An 8,736-nucleotide genomic window follows, 5' to 3' on the forward strand; every position below is an offset into this window, starting at 1 on the left:
GCCATTTCTAGGTGAGACCCACTTCACTGCAGACTTCCCAGCAGTCTTGTGCTTACAGTGTTTCTGCCCCCTCCTCCCCAGCCTTCCCTGAGCAGACAGGTGCAGGAGCTGTGGTGTGGCTGTACCCATTAGGGTTGGGCTCCCCAGGTTCCATTGGTCCTTGGCGTTGTGTCCAGTTGTAGTTTTCCGTGCTGGTCTCCATTTGGCGTAGAGTCTTCTTTGATGAGGGGCAATAGCTGCACTTTGACCCAGGAAATGTGGCTTGTGCCGAAGGAGCACTGGAGCACTGTGCATCTGGACTTAGGCTTGTCGGTTTGCAGGTGGCCAACAATAAAGTTTCATTCACCATCAAGTTCCGGGGAGTAACTGTTTTTGCTCTTGGTTACACTCCAGAACATGCCTGATTTTATTTGGCTCTTCTCTCTCCTTTCCTCTTTGCTAGGGTACCTAAAAGCTTGCCAATTATATCTTTCCCACATTCCACTCTTTGTTTAATTGATCTTTTGGCTGTGTTTGGTTTTGTTTCATTTCTGAGTTTTCGCTTTCATTATTTCTGCATCAGTCCTTGTTATTTCTTTCCTTCTGCTAATTTGGGGTTTAATTTGTTTCTTGCTTTTCTGATTTATTGAGCTGCATCAACAGGCTGCGCATTTGAACTTTTTTCAACTCATTATGTACGCACTAAGTGACATAAATTAAGTTCTCTCAGTACTGCTTTTACAGTGTCACATGGGTCTGGCTAATGCTGCATTTGCATTTGTGTCAACAAAATTTAAAATTTTCCTTTAATTTACCCATTGATTTTTGTTGTTCAAGAGTATGTTGTTAAGGCTCCATGTTGCATTCTTTCTAAAGTTTCTTTTGTTGGCTTTCCGTCTTATCCTATGATGGTCTAAAAAAATGCATACTGTGCTTTCAAATTTGCCTTAAGTTTGTTGAGATTTGTTTCATGCCCTAACACATGGCCTTTACCGGGTCATGTTGTCACCATGTGCCACTGAATTGAATGACAGCTGGCAACAGGAGAGCAACACCTGCCTTCTCCTCCTCCAACCCTTTCTGTGTTCTCCACTCCCTCTCAAATTCATGAACACTTCTTTATTATCATAATAAATGTGTGTATGTATATATAACTACACCTTGCTGAGTCAATTAAGTGTTACTCCTAGGACCGTGTGTTAAGGAATAACTGCTTGGAGTCAGGTGACCTATCAGAGAGCTTATCCCTGGAGAAGATCAAAGTCCAGCTTCGACACCAACTGAGGGAAACTGAGGTGGGGCTGGCTGGCTGGGGACCCTGCAGACTTTCTCTGAGGGCAGCCTTCCAGGCAGGAACTGGTAGTTACCGGCAATAGCTTCCACTGAGAGTAGCAAGCTGGGGCTAGAGCTGATGGCTCCTAGTAGAAGCTTCCACTGATGGTGGTAAGAGTCTAAAAAAGAAAAAGAAAGAAGGAGAGAAAAGAAACGCACACACACACACACACACACACACACACACACACACTTGAAGGTGAAGTAAGACACACTTCAGCAGGTAGGTTTCAGCAAATACACACATACATATGTACATACATACTATATACGTGCATGTATGCACGCATACATACAGATCTTTGTGGGTGAAAAAGATTCCAACAACTTTCTTATTTTTCCCATAGCTTATATATCCCAGCAAGATCTTTCAAGCAGTACAAAAATCACACTGTGTTTACATTCTATTTCTCTATAAATAAATGATTACAATGGATATACATAAGAAACTAATGTCCCCAATACCTTCACATGATCAAATGTTTTACATATTATGGGTGAGACACAAACATCAATAACAAGTTGTTTCCGAGAATCCACATACGTTTGTAACTAAGCAACTTGTTTTATATTCACAGAGCATAAGCAAGCAAGGTGATTTCTCAGCCACCTTTTCTGTACCAGCAGGCTGCAATTTGTGGTTACAAAGAAGGAATCAATTATCTTAAGTAATCTTATAAAGATCTTAAAAGAATCACAACTCTAAACTCCTATGTAAAATAATCAGCCATTTCTACCCCAAGTCCTAAAGGTGCTCATCTATTCATTAATATGCTTTATTAAATCATATCAGGAAGCTGAGGGCAGAAAAATAGAATAAGGAAATTAATCACCGATTCAGTCACCAGCCCAGCTTGAAAGAGTCGCGTCAGCCAATGCTGCTATGGGCCATTGTTCTTGCTTTGCCAACCTCAAAAAAGCCCCTAGCTTTACTAAGAGTGTGTTTTCTCCTAACTTCAGTTGTTCCCTAACATGTCCTGCATCAGGGCCAATGGCAAAACATCTTTACCTCACTTTGCTAAATAATCTATTTTTCCCTAAGACTTTCTATGTCAGAGCCACTAGCAAAGACATCTTTACCTAACCTTGTTGAACAATCTGTTTTTCCAAATTCTTTCGAAGGGTAATCATCACTGTTAGCAATCTACATCTGCGGGTTGTTTTCAGAGGTGGTGGTTGAATCATTAATCTTCTCCGGCAGCAATGCCTGAAAGAGATCAAGCATCGTTATTGTGTACGTCAATGATGTTGCCCAGTGGGGGGCTGGGAGCCCCCTTTTACAGTACTCACACAATTCACATATTAAGGGGATTATGAGGACCACAAAGGTAACAAGCAGAGCTAAGCTCCATAACAGCATGAACTGCTAAGAACACATAGTTCCCAGGGTTATGCCTCGCCGAGACACACCCATCGCGGGCGTGCTAACTGGTGGGCCACATTCCATGAGTTCTAGAGCTGTTTTGCTGCTCCTCCTGCATGGCCCCCCACAGAGAAGACTCTCCGTGTGTGTGTGTGTGTGTGTATGTGTGTGTGTGTGTGTGTGTGTGTGTGTGTGTGTATGTGTGTGTGTGTGTAGCTTCCCACTGGCTAAGAGCCCCAGTCAGTCTTGTGTGGGATGTCTCCTTTCAGATCTAGTAACAGTTTATAGACAAGTGCCTCCACGTGGTGTGAATATATTTACAGTTGCTGTGTCCTCCTGTTGAACTGATCCCTCAGCACTCTGCACTGACCAGGGCGGGCAGCTTTTCCTCAGTCTGACAAACTGAGGGAACATGTATTTTGGTCTGACATCAGTTTTTAGTCCATGGTTGACTGCATCTGCAGCCTGAGTCTGCACTGGGGCAGGGTGTCATGGCTGGAAGGTATGCTGGAGCAGAAATACTCACCTGTGGTAACCAGGAAACAGGTCAAGAGGGGCAAGGACAAGGCACGCCCTTCAAAGGTACACCCCAGTCCCACCTCCTCCAACTATGTCCCTTCTATTTTTCCACAGCTTAACGTTTTTATTAATTATTTGGGGATTTCAAACAATGCATCCCTGTCACACACTCTTTCCATTCTTCCCAGGCCTACTTTCTCATCCTTGCCTTGCCCTGCCCCCATACAAGTCCAGGTTGTGTTGTCCATATACTTACTGGAGCATGGCTAACTTCCCAGGGGCCAGCCCCTTAGAGAAAATTGAGTCCTTCCCACTGCCTCCCCGACCGTTGCCAGAAGCCATCAGCGGTGAAGAGCTACCCTTCAGCATCTTTATCACGATTTTAAGGACTCTCTTTAATAGCTTCATGTCTGGACTGTTTCTTTTGGTGGGAGCCTTCATAATCTCTCATTCTCAGTTACGAGTCTGAAGTCATTGGCTCCTCTGTAAAAGAAACTCCCCTGCCCACAGCATCTGGCGGCAGCAGGGAGAGTGGACATCAATATGGATTCTGGTGGCAGCACAGATCGTGGACATCAACATGGATTCTGGTGGCAGCATGGATCGTGGACATCAACATGGATTCTGGTGGCAGCGTGGATCGTGGACATCAACATGGATTCTGGTGGCAGCACAGATCGTGGACATCAACATGGATTCTGGTGACAGTAAAGACCAAGGACATCAGCATGGATTCTGGTGACAGAAAAGACCAAGGACATCAGCATGGATTCTGGCAACAGCCCAGATCACAGACATCAGTGTGGCTTGTGCCCACTCTCTTAACCAGCTACCACAATGTTGTCAATTTATTAAGGTGCTGATGAGTTTATCTGTTAAGGAAGGCAGAAGCCTCATGGTTCAATCACATCCCAGATGCCACAGCTTTAAATGGTGCTGCAATGGGAACTAAGCTGTCAACACATGAGCCTTTTGAGAACACAGTTCACACCCAAGCCACAACAAGGCCCTTCTCTTTTCATGGTCTATGACTGAAAGTCTGTTTTACCTGATCCAAGCATATCCACTCTGCCTCATGCATGGTTCCTATTTGCATAGTACCTCCTTCCTGTCTCTTCACCTTCATTTTATGTTTAATTTGTGAAGTGAGTTTCTTGTATACATCACAGCATTGAGTAGAGTGGATATTTGACATCTATTCATTCAGTTTATGGCTTCCTAAAACCTCGTGTGTATGTGTGTATGTATGCGTGTGTGTGTGTGTGTGTGTGTGTGTGTGTATGTGTGTGTGTGTGTATGTGCGTGTAAGTATGTGTGTGTGCATGCACGAGCGTACGTGCACATGTGTGTGTATGTATGTGTGTGCGTGTGTGCGTGCGCATGTGTGTGTATATGCATGTGTGTGTATGTGCATGTGTGTGTATGTGTATGGACACGTGTGTGTGTGTGTGTGAGGAGGATATTCACATGTGCGTACAGACGCCAGAAGAGGACTTTGGGTGTCCTGCTCTATCACTCTCTACCTCATCCCCTTGAAAAAGGGCTTCTCACTGAACCTGGATGAAGGCTGGCAGCCAGCAAGCCCTGAGGAGCTCCCTGTCTCAGGGGTTCACAGCAGTGACATTACAAGCATTTGTAGCGATGTCAAGCTTTTTACATGAGTGCTAAAGACTTGAACTCAGGTCCTTATGGATCCAAAGCAGATTCTCCTCCCCACTGAGCCATCTCCCCAGGCACAGTTTATAACACTGACTGGTGAACTTAACCCGTTTCCAGTCAAATTTATTATTTTAAAATAAAGATTTGCTACTGCCATTCTATTAGATTTTTCCTGTTTATTTATTATACTGCAGTGCTGAGAACCGAACCAAACCAATAGCCTCAAATATGATAGGCAAGTGCTTGACCAGGAGCTGTCTTTATTTGCTTGTTTGTTTGTTTTTGTTTTTTTGAGACAAGATTTCTCTGTGTAGCCTTGGCTGTCTTTGTAGACTCACTTTATAGACCAGGCTGCCTCAAACTCACAGAGATCCACCTGCCTCTGGCTGCCAGAGTGCTGGGATTAAAGGCGTGTGCCACCACAGCAGGCTCAGTGAGCTTTCTTTTACATTCCTTCTCTCTCTCTCTCTCTCTCTCTCTCTCTCTCTCTCTCTCTCTCTCTCTTTCTCTCTTTCTCTCTCCTTCTCTCCCTCCCCCTCCCTCCCTCTTTCTCCTCTCTCTCTTCTTGGCTTCCTCTTCCTTTCTTGTATTCTCTTTAATTGCTCATCCTCACAATGGGGGAGTTTCTCCAGGGACAGGTAGGTTCCTTTTTTGTCTCTGTGAGTGAGTAAAACACTACTACTTATTTTCATGGTAGTCAGTGCCACCCTTCTTCACCACAAACCTCTCTCTTAGGTGAGGGTACTCACAAGAAATGAAATGAGGGAAGCAGTATGCCTGGTTTGTCTCTGCACAAGCCCTCCGACCATCTTAACATTCTCAGATTCCTGACACAGCCTGGTGCTCCCTCCACCCACCCACCCCCAATGCTCCAGTGGCCTAGCTGATGTTATTTCTTTGCTTTCACCTTTTGCTGTGGAGCGAACATGCCATGAACCTCTAGTGAGCCACCTGCTAACACCACTTCCTCTCCCCTTCCTAACAGGCCATCTCATTCCAATATGATGCCCTCATTTCAACTTAATTACATTGGATTAAGCCTGTTCCCAAGGGAGAGCATACTCTCAAGTGGACATGAAGCTGAGGACACACTACCCAAACCAGACCAGCATCTTAAAGACCAGCATCCTAAAGACCAGCATCCTAAAGGGGGCCACAGCCTCTCTGATTTCTAGTGTTTTGGACAACTCAGGTTAGACAGATGTCCTGACTCCAGGCCTTCCAGGGGCATCCCACCTATGCCATCACAACGGCCACTGTTCACAGCACTCCCTGGGCTTAGGGAAAGCCCACAGGAGTTGTCTGTCCACCCCCGCACCCCCCCCCCCCCCGCCGGGCCTGTCTTGTTTTTAAGGTTAATTCTTCTCACTTCCCTTGACCAGAGGAAGCATGGTCTCCTTGGTTCCCCAGGCAATGTCAATGGACAGGGAAACTCAACCCTCAAATATGAACAATTCCTTTGATGTCTCTTCTTACATTCCCTTGACCCTCCTCATTTCCCAGCATGCTCACCCAACTTTGTGTCTGTTCTTATTTCAATATTGTGTTGTTTTGGTTCCTGTAGCTTGTTTTGAAATTGAGTATTGTAATACCCCTAGTTTTGTTTCTTTTCCCCCATTGGGGTTGCCTTGGCACATATATATGTATACCTGTGCATGCCTTTCTCCTCACCACCCTCCTTTGTGTGTATTTCCACACAAACTTTAGAAGCTTATTTTTTTTTCTGTAAAGACACAAAGATTGTCATTAGCATTTTGATAGAAATTGCATTGAATCTTGGTAATACAAAACATTAAAAAAATTCCTCCAATCCATGAACATGGGATAACTTTCTGTGTTCTACTGAACAGACTTGGAACTCATCACCTATAGCTATCTGGTCATCAGCACCCACTTAGCTATAGTGTGAGATGGCAGATTGGGAAGTAGACATTCACTCTGCTAGATTCCCTCTCGTCTAAGGACTGCTTAATACCATAGAATAAATACCCCACCTCTCGTATCCCTCATGTACTCAGCTCCACTTGGTGTTCCACACTGTAGACAGAGTTCCCTATGTAAGAGGCACCAGGAAGGCAGAATAACTTCCTGCCAAGGCCCCTCTTATAGCCTCCCTGCGTTTCTGTCACTGTTCCTGGCATCCACAGCTTATGGTCTCTCCTGAGAAGCCTCGAACACAGAAATCTGACATCTCCCCCATGTCCTGCTGCTGAGATGTTCCCCTTACTAGTGTGGCTCAGGACTTCCATCATGTTGACATCTCCCCTGCATGGTCATCCCAGGGGGGGACTGTCACTTGCTAATGCATTCTGTGCTTGTCTGTCTTTGTCAGCTTGACACAAGCTAAAGATATCTGGGAAGAAGAAATCACAAATGATTGCCTCTAAAAAACTGACTTGAGGGCAAGTCTGTGGTATATTTCACTGATTAATTATTGTTGTTGGAGGGCTCATCCTACTGAGGATGGGTGCTTACCTAAGTAGATGGTACTGAGTTGTAGAAGAAAGCAGACTGAGCAAGCCACAAGGGTCCAGGCAGTTATCAGAGGTCTTCCATGGATTCTGCCTTCCTTCCCTCGATGGACTGTGACATGAAATATGGAAGCCAAATAAGACCTTTCCTCCTCAAGCTACTTTTTTCATGGTGTTTCTCATAAGAAGCAGCAAAGACATGTTTCTAACTCCTGTGGCCAGGGACCCCGTGACTCACTTACGGTCTAGGGTCCTGTGTCTTACTGATGCCTTCTCTGTTCCCTTCTCTCCTTCTCAATCGCATATTTTAGCACGATACGGTTTCTTTCACTTAGAAGTTCAAACACATCTTCCCAAAGTAAGAAAGTGTGTTAGAAGTCTCCTGTGTGTGACTCCAGGACTGAGAAGAGTCAGGTCAACAGAAAAAAGACAACGTTCCAGGAGGCAAAAAAAAAAAAAAAAAAAAAAGAGAACATCAGGAGTTAAGGGAGAGTTGACTGATTCCATTTTAAATGGAGGAACAGCAAAGTGTCATGGGGAAAGCCTGAAACCATAGCTCCTTCAGGGGAGAAGGGCAGGTGTGCCTTTCCTTTATGTTGCTCTGACAAAATACCTTGAGAAAAGCAGTTTAAGGAGGAAAAGGTTTATTTCAGTCTACAGTTCTAAAAGGGTGGAGTACACCATGGTGGCAAGATCCAGAAAAAAAAAACTGGTTCCATCCCTCAAGAAATGGAGAACAAAAAGTGGGGCCATGTTATAAAGTCTCAAAGGCCACCCCCTCAGTGATGTACTTCCTCCAGCATGGCCCCACCTCCTAATATTTCCACAATATGAGCGCTCAGACACATGTGACTATGGGGGACATTTCATATTCAAATCACAACAGAGGGTAATCAGAAAGCTGCAACCACAAAGTAGTCTCGGAACATGCAGGCAGCCTTGATGACAACTGCCCCACAGTCCCAGCTACATATGTCAGACAGCTATAGCTAGGCACCATCTTGAGAAGGGACCCATTTTTTGTGAGCCTGAGTTGTTCCCCCAAATCAAGAGAAAAATCACAAGTTAAGGGGCCTTGAGACACCCTGTAACGGAGGCTGGGTGGGAGCAGTTTTAGAGGAAGGAAGGGTTTAGGTGTGGACCCACTGAGAAGTTGAGGTAACAGAGGCCTTGGCTGTGGAGGGCACTGTGGTTGGTAGCCTCACCCACTGTGGTAAGAAGCAGTGTTGACTACAACCTGTGGGCTACTGTGGAGACTGAGAGCACAGAGTCAAGGGTCAGTGGCTTGCCTCCCTGCTGTGGATCTGAATGGATCTGAGAGCTATAAGCCCAAGTCCAGTAAATCTTCCTCCCCTCCTTCTGGGTGGCACTTTAATCTACTTGAAAATTGGCTTGTAGATCACCTGATTTCCT

The sequence above is a fragment of the Acomys minous genome (assembly GCF_964271855.1).
Source record: "Acomys minous genome assembly, chromosome: 8".
Taxonomy (NCBI): domain Eukaryota; kingdom Metazoa; phylum Chordata; class Mammalia; order Rodentia; family Muridae; genus Acomys; species Acomys minous.